This window comes from Hippocampus comes, unplaced genomic scaffold (genome assembly GCF_001891065.2).
Source record: "Hippocampus comes isolate QL1 unplaced genomic scaffold, H_comes_QL1_v1.1 scaffold81, whole genome shotgun sequence".
Classification (NCBI taxonomy): domain Eukaryota; kingdom Metazoa; phylum Chordata; class Actinopteri; order Syngnathiformes; family Syngnathidae; genus Hippocampus; species Hippocampus comes.
Window position 1 is genome coordinate 815,552 of NW_017806179.1, and position 13,904 is coordinate 829,455.

General features: G+C 52.8%; 1 long non-coding RNA gene across 1 annotated transcript in view; it reads right to left on the bottom strand.

The window, feature by feature from the left end:
• LOC109532698 (uncharacterized) overlaps positions 1–13,381 on the bottom strand; it is a 50,943-nt gene extending 37,562 nt beyond the window's left edge. The window contains exon 1 of the long non-coding RNA XR_002171431.1: positions 13,235–13,381. This is a non-coding gene — a long non-coding RNA (uncharacterized LOC109532698). The remainder of the gene's footprint in view (positions 1–13,234) is intronic.
• Between the last annotated feature and the right edge of the window lie 523 nt (positions 13,382–13,904).

A 13,904-nucleotide genomic window follows, 5' to 3' on the forward strand; every position in this document is an offset into this window, starting at 1 on the left:
GGGGGGGGCAAGGGAGGGGGGGGGGGGCGGAGATAAGGAAGTTAGGGCCCTCTGCAAAAATCATCAAGGCTGAATGAAAAGAGGAAATGCGGCGTTAATCGCGATGGCTTCTCATAATTGTTACGATTCAATTTCATAATTGACTAATGGCCAGCTGCGGCCCGCATTAGGCGCGCGCACATCCATCATCGCCGAGAGATGGACGCCACAGATACCAAAAAAAAAAGAGTAAAATAACAATGCATCAGCCCTGCTTCCTGTCTGCGCACCCAAACTTCTGAACAGACGCTAACGGCACACCGACGGCGACATTTTAGTCCCCCGAAGAATAAACGGCCGACGAGAGCAAACGGTGCAGGATGCGAAACGAAAAGATGACGCCCGGGTCCGAGTCGGCCAATCTCAAGTCTGAACAAAGTCACGAGTGGAAACGACAACAAGGAAAGTCACCCGTGGAAAAGCCACGTCAACAACGGAAAAAGGGCGGGGATGTTTCCTGCTCAATGTTCATCCGAATCAAACAACAAATGAGCGCACAGGTGGAAGAAGTCACGTCATGTGACGCGAGGTTTGATGCAAACCAAAGTCGTTTGGTGGAGGTCAAAAAAGAGAAGTTGCGATCAAAGGCGTCAAACTCGACTCATGTCAAGAATCCAATGACGCCTTCTCCAAACAAACAAACAAACAAACAAACACGCACGCATGCATGAAGCAGATTAGGAAGCGGCTGTGACACTTTTTGCCACCGATGAGTCGTGACTCAGGCCCTGCCGCCATTTTGCTTCACGCAGGTGTCGCGGGAGAACGCCTTCGAGATGGAGATAGCGGCGGCGGCGGCGGCGGGGTTAAAGTTTTCCCCGGGTGATTAGGACGAGATGACAGGTGACATCCGTAAAGGGATTACGGCGCCCTAATCCGGCCTTTGTCGCGGCGCCGATAAACAGCGCGCCGTGCCGGGCTGAAAGGGGAACGCGGGCGACGCAAATAACTTCCCCTTCGTGCCGCCTTCGTGCACCTGCTCGCCGCAGCGCTCCCGCAAGGCGGCGACGACGACCGGGCAACGGGTTTCTCCTCCTCGAGTGCCGTTCGCCGACAATGCGGCGAGGAGGAAACACCGCCACCATCGCCTTGGGCGCGCAGCTGGCTCTTGGTGGTGTGTGAGGGTGCGCGCGCGACAGACCACCAACTGACAGTCTTGTCTGTGCGTGTATCAACTGAACAGGTCCCTTAGCACACACACACACACACACACACACACACACACACACACACACACACGTCATTTCCTGCAGAGACCTAAGAGAGCGACAGGAGGGAAAAGTGACGTTGAACACCCGACACTCGCGCCGCAACGGCGCCACGTGTTGAAAACGCCGCCAGCAGGCATCTCATGATCTGAACACGGGAAGCAGCAACGGCAGCAACGTGTCGCCTGTTTCCCGTTGCGCTTTGTTGGACGGCATGCGCGAGCTGTTGTTTGAGTCGACGGTTAGGGTAACATCAACGCTAATTTGCAAAGGGGGTCGCCGGTGCGTCGCGTGACATGTTAGCATGACGCGAGCGGCTTTTCCCCTTTCGTTGCCTCAACCGGTCGCTTTCAAGATCGACGCGAAGTCGACTAGTCACTTGGATTTCCCGCGCGGGAGGTGCTGCGCAGATGAGCGAAGTTGAGCGATTTGAAGAAGGGAAAGCGTCGCCCACCGCGGCGCACACCTCCTCTAATAATGGGCTAATCCGGTTTATCGCGGGCCGGCGACGCGCGAGACGAAGCCGCCTCGCGACAGACACTCCCCACGTGCGGCGTCCAGATATACGCGGCGGCAATCTGCGCTCGGCCGTTTCCCCGAATCGGCGACGCACCCCCAATCCGACATCAATGCGGGTTGCCGCGCAAAGAGTCCGGCTAAGCCGCGCGCGCTCGCGGATTGCCCACAGAAATTTGGTGCCGGCTGAACTTTTTCCCCGCACAATAAAGAGGAGAGCGGCGCTTGCTCTTGAATGTGTGAAAATGGGCGAAAAGAAGGACTAATCGCAGATGAGCCGGCATTTGGAGCCCAACGTGCGTTTGTCACAGCCGATGCCGATTGTGGAAGACGCGGCCGCTAAGCGCCACTTCTCAATTGCCGAGGCAATTTGGAAACTTCTCCGGGGGAGAAGAGAGAGAGAGAGAATTTGCCAGAAGCGGAGAGCAGGCTTGATGCTTGTTTTTTTTTTTGTTTTGTTTTTTTTGTGGTTTTTTTTTGTTGTCAACGAAGGCACATCGGCAGTGATCGATGGATCGGAAAGTCAGCGGTGGTGGTGTCAAAATGTATTGTTGCGACAACTGAAGAGATGCGCCGGTCACGCAGGGCTGACACGCAAAGTTTGCTGCCCAAAAGTTTGATGACTCAATGGGCTGCGGTTGCAATTTGTAAGAAGATGAGGGCCCCGTGAAAGCTTTCTTCAAAATCACGAGAAAAATGACATGAATTCCCGACTAAACAGGCTGCCACGAAAGCAACGCGTACGCCGACTTTTTGGCCGGTGGGCTCTCGCGACGACATTTCCAATCCTACCTTGAAATAAGCGTGACTAGTTTGCCGCCCAAACGGGTTGCCGTCGAAAAGCCGACGAGCGGCTCGCACGGGCTATTTTGGACACCGCCTCTTGTATTCCAGCTGCATTTGCCATCATCAACTCAACTCGCTTGCTGCCGTCAACGCAAACAAATTGCAGTTTGGCACACGCGACTGCATTGAGAAGCCATCAAGGAAATACTCGTTCTGGGCTACTTTGCTGCCTAAACGGGCGCAACTACACTTGAGAGATACTTTCACAAGTTGAAGAAGTGAAAAGGAGAAGTCTGTTAAAGACGGCACACAGACCCATCTGAGCTGACATCACACACTCACACACACACACACACACACACACACACACACACACACACACACACACACACGCAGGCACAGGCGCAAGCACACAGAGTCATTTGCCGCGATGGCCTCTGTCTCGGCGGCTTAGCGCAGCGGGCTGGTGCGGGCGCAACCCGCCGGGGCAGGAGGGCCCGAAGAAGCGACGGGGGTGGTTGGAGGTGTGTGTTTGGGGGGCAGGGCCCGGAGGAGCCCCCCGCGCGCATGGATTGTATTTGGGAGCCTGAGGCATGAAATGGAATAGCTTTAATCTGTTATCACCTGCGAGGAGCGGAGGGCGAGGGGGGAGCATGGGGGGGCGAGGTTGCTACTGATGGACGCCAAGGCTGTGGTGGAGAAGTGATGGGCCTGGTGGGGGCGGGGGCACAGCAGCTCAGTTCCTGCTGGTAAATGAAATATCAACCAGCAGGGACTGATAGTGTGATTATTTTTCTTGCCTTTTTTTCCCCATTCTTCTTCTGCATCACTGATACCACCGCACTGTTCCCGTGCGCGCGGGCAGACACACACACACACACACACACACACACACACACACACACACACACACACACACACACACACACACACACACACACACACACACAACTGTACCTTTGTCTGTACACACAAACAAAAAATACGCGGTGGGTGGCAAATATTTGTTTGACAAATGATGGAGAGAATCTAAACAAAGCAAGTACGATTGCATCAATGGAATGCGCTCTCGTTATTTTTCCCAATCACAATGCAACTCAAGTCAGGAGCACTTGATCGCAACGGGCACAATTTGAAATCCGAACCTGTTCCAGTTGACATTCACGATCATACATGAAAGTAAACGCCGGGGTCGTTTCGACGTCGACTTTCTGTTTTTTCTTCGACAAGGCTGAAGCGCTCGAAACGGTTTCTACCGTCGCAACCTGCGGCTTAGGAAGTTGTGGCTTTAAAACGACGTTTTTCGGGTGTGGGGGGGGTGGTTCTTTCTTTTTTGCAAATTCCACAGATGCGCATTCTGGCCTGAAGCTTTCAATTGGACTGAAAATACAAAACAAAAAAAAAAAACCCAAAAAACGCTTGACAATCTGCTCTATGGACAAATCGTGCAAGCTAACCCGCTAACACGTTTGGGGAATGTGGGAGGGAATACAACCGGCGCACCCACAAGACAAATATCAAAATGGGGGTTGTTGTTTTTTTTTCCACCGTTTTTGGAGTGTCGTGCGTTCAAAAGTTGAGTGATCGTGACGCAGACGTGGATGACGGAGGAGGAAGTGAATGGTCGCTGGCACGCAAGGTGGCACCAGGAGGTTCGGTGGGGTTTTTTTTTTTTCTGCCAGTCGCATTGTTGCTTTAAGCTGACAGGGCTCTAAAAATAGGCGTGGTGGTTGGGAGCCTGACGCACGTTTGCAAAACGACGCACCCACGCAGTGCCAACAGATGCGCCACCCGCACAAATATTCCAATTCACGCGATTTGCAGAGGCTCCCCAATTTGTTCGTTTGCGAGCGGCGCCATAGGTGGCGTCGATCACGAGCGACCGATTGATTGCGGGGTCGTGCGAAGGACCGAGCGCGACTCCCACCTGTGGCCGCCTGGGCGACAAGCGGGCCGGTCGGCATTCCTGGGAAGGACGAGCGCTTCAATGTTTGTTTGGGTTTGCGCAAGAGGGGAACGGGTCGCTGACACTTGATTGACAGGGCGGCAGAGGGAGGGGGCGGGGCGCGGAATGAAAATTTGCCGCGCTGGGATGAATGTTGGGATCCTCCTGGTTGCCCAAATAGCAAAGGGGCAAATCGATCCCAAGGAAGTATGCTGAAGCCACACAGCTTTGAGGGGGGGAGGAGCTAAGTTTCACCTGGTTTTATTAGCGTAGGTGAAATGCCTCGACCCCCCCCCCCCGCGCACCCCCCTAAAACCCAACGACAAAAGTAAACAAATGAAAAGTGAAAAAATTCAAATGAAGACACTCCAGACTTCCGTCCGCGGCGTACACAAACAGAGAAAGCTGCGGCATCGGCGGAACGGCGTTCTCACGGAGGGGCGGCGGGGGCGCAGGGAAAGACGGCAAACCGGTTCAAACGACGCCAGCGTGGCAGTTTGGCCCATGCGGGCCGCTTGCTCAGCGCGGCCAGTTTGGAGTGTCAACAGCGCTCGGGGTGTGAGAAAAAAAAGCGCGCGCGATCGTCTTGTTTTGGTTCTCAGGCCGACGGACAAACGGCGCAGTTTTTTTTTTTTTTTTTTTGTCGCTTTGGAACCAGGGAAAAGGCCGGCACCCTCGCTCTTTGTTTTGCCACTTCATTTGAGGGCTCGTCGATCTGGAATTGAAATGTCACCCCCACAAGCCAAAGCACGCCCAGTCGGGGGGCTGCGCCCCGCCCCTTTCCTGCACACCCACTCGACAGACAAGCAAGCCGGAAGTGACTGGGAGACGGTGAGCCCACCCACCTGCCCACTAAACGCCGCGATTATCCAAACTATTGTTTAGATTGATCATTGCGCTCATTAGCCGCGATGGAGGAAAGGGGGCCGTCCTGGGCGACGTTGACAACATCACATATCTCACTCAAGTGAACGCCCCTGCTCACATTGTTTTTTTTTTTCCTCTCATGTCAGGAAGGACCCCTCCGAGTAGTCGGCGTCCACTTGCTTGGGTGTGCTCACTTTTGTTGCCAGTTGGAAGGTGTCGGCATCTTTTCACCTGGAGACGCTTGAGTGATGCGCAAGAATGCCTTTGATTAAGACGCTCGCACCCCGGGCCACAACACACAAACACTGATTACTGGGGTACGTTAGCCCCCCGGGGGCCCTATACACACACACGGGTGGTATTTAAAGACATTTGCATAGCTAAGGCTCAAAGGACGCAAGTTAGTTTAGTCCCGCGAGCGACAGCAGGAGGGACCGGCTGGACCTGAGCACACAATGACGCCGCTCGCTTACTGAGTCAGCACTCTTTCCTTTGGCTTCTTTTGAATATTCCGTTCAGGCGTTTGGGACTGAATGCGAATGGGAACACGTTACGACAACGCCTTTTTTATTTATTTATTTTTTGACAACACGACTTGGGAACAGACTCGAGCGAAGATCAGCTCATCGGCCAGCCAGTCCGACGAAGCAGGTCAAGAGGTCAATTGGGCACACAAAGGGGGCCGCGGAGCAACAACGGGGGCGCTAAATGAGCGCCGGTCGCCGGCCTCCTTTACGAGCGGCGCTGAGGGCTGGCGGACAAAACGCCCGCTTTTGGTGTCTTTGTGCTCTCTGCGCTTCCACTCGACCCCGCGCCAAGAAAACGGCGGGCCCGACCTGAGCGAAAGCCCGTTTCAGACGGGAAAAGGAGGCCGTTACTTGAATGTCAACTGCTGATTTGTGAAGAAAAGGCCACGACGGCTCACGCTTGGATCAACCGCTCCACGTGTTCCCAATTGTTGACTTAATGCAAAGGTTCAAATGCACACCGCTCGGTTCCAAGCTTCTTGCCGACGGCCACTGCTGACTGCGCTCATGACTTGGGACCACACAGCTCTTAATCAATGAACCAATCAGTCAGGTGTGGTTTTGTTTGTTTTTTTTTTATGTCCCCGAAGCCTCCCGCTCAACACTCTAGAGAGGCAATAAAGTCCTGCTAAACACACACTTTACCACGTGTTCCCAATTGTTGACTTAATGCAAAGGTTCAAATGCACACCGCTCGGTTCCAAGCTTCTTGCCGACGGCCACTGCTGACTGCGCTCATGACTTGGGACCACACAGCTCTTAATCAATGAACCAATCAGTCAGGTGTGGTTTTGTTTGTTTTTTTTTTATGTCCCCGAAGCCTCCCGCTCAACACTCTAGAGAGGCAATAAAGTCCTGCTAAACACACACTTTAACGCTCACTCTAGGTCATAAATGCTGTGCGGCACGTCTGCCGCGACAGGCAGCCCATCGCGATCCGCCAGCTTGACTGGAGAACGAGGCGCAGTCAAAGAAAAAAAAAAAAAAAGAAGGCAACCCCCCCCACCCCACCACCCGCATATATGGTCGCTAGCAGCCGACGCATTGTGGCACAGATGGAGGCGGGATAGACTCAGAGCTGCCTGGTTAGTATGGGTGGGGGGGGAGGTGCAACAGATGGGGACGAGGCAAGCCCATAAAAAGTGCGGCACAGGAACACCACCACTAATGTGTGTGTGTGTGTGTGTGTGTGTGTGTGTGTGTGTGTGTGTGTGTGTGTGTTTGTGTGTGTGTGTGTGTGTGTGCGCGCGATAAGCACATTGGTCCCCTGGGTAAGCGCCTGAGTGATCTAACAGGGGCAATTAATTTGTTTTATATTCCCGTTAAGACCTGCGAGCGCCGACAAAAGGGAGGGCTGCGCCGCTCCTGGGGGACCTCTGAATGCGCTCCGATACAAACCGGACCCGCGGGGGACGCCGGCAATCAGCACGTCCACGCCGACGCCGAGCCAAAAGTTGTAAACCAGCGCCGCGATCATGCCGGCTAGAGGTGACCCACTTCTTTAAGGTGGGGGGTGCAAAAACTTTTGGGGGAGTCAAAAGCCCTCAAAAGCCGGGGGGGTTTTTTGTTCGGGTTTTTGCGGGGAGAAAACATTTCATAAGAACTTTTTTTCTATCCTATTTCAGACTTGCGGGGACCTTTTTGAGGCTGTTCATAGAAATGAAGTTTTGAGGAGATTTTGGATCTTTTTTTGAATCAAATTCGGGTGGCTTCGAGGCCATTTGGATCAACTGCAAGACACGACACTTTGGGGAATTCTAAAACGTATTCGGCACCGATTGGTGACATTTTCTATCCAAATGAAGACTTTGATGGATTTGATCAAGATTTTTCGCCACCACTTGGAAGGTCATTTTTACGAATCACATTTGAGACTTTTTGGACTGCTGCGATCGGCCCCGAGATGGAGTCAAATGTCTCGGGGAGGGGGGACGTTGGCTTTGGCCACACACACATCAAGATTTTTGGTCATTAGCGTTGTGAACAACAAAGTTTTCTTTTTTCCGGACTGTCAGCCCCAACCCGTTTTAGATTCGATGACGCCACGTAGCCCCCCAAGAACCCAATGCGGTTGTTCTAAAAGTTGAAAGGTATTTTGAGTATTTTTTTTTTCTTCAGACGTGTGTAAGAAAGTGGAAGCAGGACTCAAAAAGTACCCGTACCCGGACTAAGTCAAGGTCCCACTCCGACCGCACTTGGCGGTAAACGTTTGGACGGACTTTCCACGTCCGAAAAAGGGGCGGTTCTGTTCCCGAACGGCGCACGGGAGACAATGGATGCGTAGAGAGCAATTTGCTGACATCCTGAGAGCATTGGGCCGCGCATCATTCCCACGCTCGCGTCGCGTCTGCCCTTTTGTTCCAGTATCTCCCGGCCAGCGCCGCCCTTATCGGCCCGCCGCAGCTCGGTTCTGTTCCAAATGGAGCGGAGAGCCCGCGACGCCTGCGGCGGCCACGCCCACCTTCGTCATTCCAACTGCGTGCGTGTGAAAGGAGCCCTTCTTTCCAGAGGACCATTTGGGGGAAAAAAAGCAGCTGAGTGGGAACGCTTGATTGTCAGCTGCCAGGCAGGGATCCGCCCGCTAACCAAGTCGGAGGCGGCTCGCTGCTCGGTGGGATGAAAGACGATGGAAAAATGAAAGCGGAGAAATTTGGAGAAGGTTGGCGGTGTCGCCTTTAGGAGGCGAGAAAATTGGTCATCCGGGAACGCCCCGGAAGAGCTGGACCGAGTGGCTGGGGAGAGGAAAGTCTGGGCTTCCCTGCTCAAGCTGATGCCCCCCCGCCCGCCGGCCAAATTTATGCAAACCAAGTACTTTGATCGATGTAAATCTCCTTTGGGGAATCGGTGACGGCGATCGGGCTCATGTTGGCCGTTTTAGGCTCCTATCACGCATACAAACAAACACCCGAGATTCAAATCTGTCCAGGCTAGCGCTTTGACGAGCCGCGAGTCCAGCTGCTGGATTCGGTTGCTGCGCCTCGATTTTCACACACACCCATTGACAGGGTGAGCGTGTGTCTCTGGAGCGGGGCGGGGGCTGACCCCACGGTTTCTTTCCATGGAGTAAGCCAAAGAAAAGGCCGGGCCACAATAGCGGAGAAAGCACCTCGGGGATTAGCCGACATAAACAAACAGCGCGCGGCCACGCGAGAGCCGCTACCCGAATTCGATTCCGATCCCACCGCACGCGGAAGGCGACACCGGCGGGCCGACGGGTGGCCATGAAAGGGATCGGGTGCCTTCCCGCGGCCTCGATTAGCGTCGAATGGCGCTGATTAGCCGAGGCTAACGCTACAATTACGGCGGCGCGCTCACAAGCTGCGCTCCGCCACAATACAGGCCGATCGTTATCTGGAGGGCGACGCGCCAACGCGCCGTTCAATAATGGATGACGATTATTTTCACGTTGCCTGACTTGGTATGCGGTTGCGTTTGACTTTTTTACTTTTGCGTTAATTCGGAGGCAACTGGCTCCTTATTTCGAGAGCTCAATCCTGTATTTCGCAGTGCCGTTTCTTGTGGCGGGTTCAAGTGTTGAAAATGGAAATGCTCGCCTGGTGCGCTTTTTCCGAGCACAAGGGGCTTCATCTCCCCCTCATCTGGCGATTGTTTACCGATGCAATCGTGCCATGGCTTCAATCACAAGCAACCCACCCCCGGCAACATCCCCCGCCAGCTTCCCTTCAGGCCCATCATCATGATGGGACGCGCTGCACTTTTTATCACTCTCATCAGCCGCCGCGTCCAAAATAGAACACCCCCCCCCCCCACCATCACATCACCAACATTAGGGCCGATAAACTCGCCCCGCGCTGTCATGTTAGCATGAAGCTAACAGCTCAATGGGATTTTGGGGGTTGAAAAATGTCCGTTTTGCAGGGAACTGGAACTGGGAGTGACAAATAAAACTTGCTTGCTGATAATAAACAAAGTTTCCATCGGAAAAAAAACGTTTTCGCAAGTCAATGCTCGGAGCTTATGAGACCCAAACCAGTTTGGACCTGTTGTTGTGGCAGCCAAAGCCTAGCAAGCGCCGCAAAAAGACGCACACGCCGGCATACTTTTCAGGCCTGACATTCTTCCAAACGTCACCTCGCGCTGCGGCTGGCTTCTCGCGAACTGCATTCCAACCTTTTTCGCCCTGCTGCTTCCTGTTCGAGGCCGCCGCTCAGCCGAACGCTTGTTTGCGCCTCACATGAGTGCGCACTCACAAAAGGATTCACACACACACACACACACACACACACACACACACACAAGGAAGAGTCGCCTCTCTATGACATAATTCAGTGATGTCATCCTATTGATAGACTGCTGATGACCTTTGACTTTCTGGTTATTTATAAATGGGAAAAAAAGGTTTTAAAAGTGATTTTGAAAATTAATTATTTTTTTCTTTTTAATGAATCAATCAACGAAACGCCTAATTAGATAATAAATAAATCATAAATCCCTGAAAAATGTGTATTTTAAGAATAAAATAATGATTGGATTCAATCAATCGGTTAACATGGATGACAGATAAATAGATTAAGTTGAACCAATTCCAGGGAGAAAAAAAAAACAGAGTATGCAAGGAAAAAAAAAAAAAAAAAACTCTGAGAAGTGCAAAATCGGCCCCCGAGGCAAAAAGTGGTTCGAAACGGCACCGCAGCGAAATGAGATCAAGTCGAATCTTGCCTGGTGCGTTGCGCCACTTGAGGAATGCGCGCGTGGTGCGAAGTTTGTCCCAATACACTTTGGAAATACTCACACGCAACAATCGGGACGCGTGCTAGCACCGCTGCATGCTGGGTAATGAGACACCCGCTCAGTAAGCCGCAGTGATATAGAAAAATGAAACGTATACATAAAAGGTGCTGGGCCGCCAGGCGCATGCCAAAAAGCCGCCCCGCTGCACTCTGGTTCACCTTTCGCCGTGTTACGGGCATGACTCACCTTGCACGTATTCCGCACACGCGTGCGCTCTGATGGGAGTGCGCAGGTGTGTGCGAGTGCGGTTTACAAATGGGAATGAAAGCTGCAATGGAGGCAGCGCCCGTGTAGAAGTGCTTCCAATTTGGAAGCAATCAAACCAAATCTCCAGGACGTCAAAGTATTTCAAGGATTTGAAACGGAAACCAAAACGCTTCCTGTGCATTTCGAGCACGGCTTTTTGGTGGATCGATTCATGACAGTTAGGCCGAGCCTTCACGTTGCAAAGTAAAAGTCGCCGCAGGGTGAAGTTTACTGCTGAGCACAACGATCACTGGAACCGACCGAAGAAATGCTCCTTCAAACCGAAATGCTGGTTTTCCTCTGTCATTGGGGGCGTGGCTTCCGCAGAATTTTGGGGCGGCCTGCTCATGATAGACATGCTGAACAAAATTCACGGTATTGTGTCAAACTCGATTCGGGCCTGAATTCTCCAAAACTATTTAAGGGGAACGGGGGGGAGACTCGGAAATGACCACTAAATGGGCTATTTCAAAGCAAAATGGCCGACTTCCTGTCAGTTTGAGGACAGGGCTCCTGAACACCTTTTTCTGGCTCAATTCATGCCGACCAAGTTCCATGTTGTCAAGTCAACCCCCCCAAATCCCTCGCAGGTGATGCTCAGGGCCCGAATGAAGCGCGTTAATGTTCCGAGGAGAAAGAACAAAGAAATTCAGCTTATACTGGAACACACACACATTCCTTCCCCCCCCCCTTTCGCCCTGCGCTCATTCAAATGACTGCATTGGCCCTCAGATGTAATCTTGGTGGAAAATGTTGCCTGTGAAGCCATGCGTCCACACTCGCACATGCACGCACACATGCACACGCACTTGTGGCAAAATCCACAGCCCTTTACACCTGCCACTGCCAGGCGCAAAGGAAGTAGGGGGGGGTGGGGGGGGGCACGGTGATCAGGTTCAAACTTGTTTGAGTGGCCCCAACCGGCCGCCCGCCAGCGCCGTCACCTTCCATAGCCGACGCCGCGGCTCTATCGCCGTCAATGGAGCTTTAAATGAAAGCTATTATCCAGTTGCACTACCTCCCACAAATGGAGGTCCCGCGAGGGGCAAGGGCCGGGTGTCCATTACGGGTCTTCAGCCCGGAGTTCAAGCAGGAGGGGAGCATCCATTACGGCTCAGGGGGGATGTCATGTCCAGATGGCCAGGTGCTCCGGAGGAACCCGCCGCCCCCGCAACAATCGACGGCCTTCATGGCCCGCCCCGCCCGGACCCCCGACCCCCGCGGGGCTCCGGACCCGCCGGTCACGGCGGAGCGCTCAAGCGAAGACGAGGCCACTCGCTTCGCGCAAACTTCTCGGCACGCCAAGAATTCATCGATGGCAGCAGGAAACCCTGCCAAAGCCCTCCAGGAAGCGGCGTCAAGGGAGCACGGCGGACCCCCCCAAGCTCGATCGCAGTTCGTCTTTCACACCCGCAATTGTTTCTTTTGAGAGACACCAAAGTCATGTCAATCAGGCTGCGTCGTACGGAGCGTCAGAAGGACACCAATGCACATTTCAAGCTCAACTTTTTTTTTTTGATCCTCCCCAAGATGGAGCGCTTGACAGCCAAATGAACACGAGCAACAAGTTGCAGTCAACAACTAAAGTGCATCTGCGGCAACAACAGCCAGCAGCGTTGCTCGGAGCCAAAAGAATCGACGCGGAGCACCGCTGAGAACGCATCGAGAGGAAGTGGAGAAGGAAAAACGCACAACTAAATCAGATCTGCAGCAATAGTCAGCAACACTGCATGGAGGAGGGAACAAAATGTCCATCAATAAATAGTCAAGGCCCAAATGGAACAATGCACATTGTCAACGCACGCGACTGACGGGGGCACTCGGCGTCAAGTGTCCAGTCAGGGGCACGGACACAGCTGACTCGTACGCTCACCTGAGCTAAGCGGCAATTCCAAAACACTCACACACGCACAAGAGCAACGCGGCGCAAATCCAATTTGATGATGTCACTTTGCTTTGCACTGACAAAATGTCTTCGACTGGCTATTAACGAGAGGCTCATAAAATCTTTAGTTTGGGATAAAAGGCAGGAAAAGTCGACCTCGTTCGCATCTCTGGGTGACGTTTGGCCAGAAAACAACAACAACAACAACAACAACAACACGACCGAATTGAACATGTTTTTTTTTTTTTCCACCGCACCTTTGGCAAGGGCAACAACAGCAAGCTGACAAGATTGCACGGAAAGCACGAAGCGGGCCACTCGCGGCCTCCTCAGACGAGCAGCGCTCAATCATCAGCGTCAACAAAGAACATTTCAAATGCACTCTTTCAACATTGCACACCAACTGTCAACTTTTGCAGACAAAAAGCCAGCTGGAAGGTTTAAAAGGCAAATGAACACTCACCACTTTCGCTGCTGGGAAGGGGCCAAATTCTTCGGTGCTTTGTTGTTGTTGTTGTTGTTGTTTTTGTATGCTCGTGCTTGCTGCTGCCCCCCAACGTGAGCTTGACGGTACTGCACGGGTGCCATTCAAACATGAGTCTCGTTCAGGCCTCACCAGCCTTTTTTTTTTTTTGAAGTGAAACTGAAGCATGGCTATTTTGTTGCTTCCAAGTGCTTGCTGCTGCCCCCTAACGTGAGCTTGGCGGTACTGCACGGGTACCATTCAAACATGAGTCTTGTTCAGGCCTCACCAGCTTTTTTTTTTTTTTGAAGTGAAACTGAAGCATGGCTATTTTGTTGCTTCCCCCCCCAACGGAAAATGGAAATTGGAAAATGGATGGCGACATAAAATGGCCTTTTGGCAGATCCAAACTTTTGACATCACTCCCCCACCTCCCTCCATCTGGCGTGGCCAAACCAACAGTTGAGCCGACTCCGTGCTGCCAAACAACTTTTTGGATTTGCCCACATGTCAACTTTGCCGCGTAAGCCGAGGAACGCGTTCACGTAACTTTGGCCAAAAGGAGCACCAAGGAGGAAGCCGCTTTGCGCTGACATGGCCGAGCAGCAGAGAGTGACTGAGCTAGTAAGCCACGATGCAAACACAATGGCGGCTCTAACCGCCCCCCCTC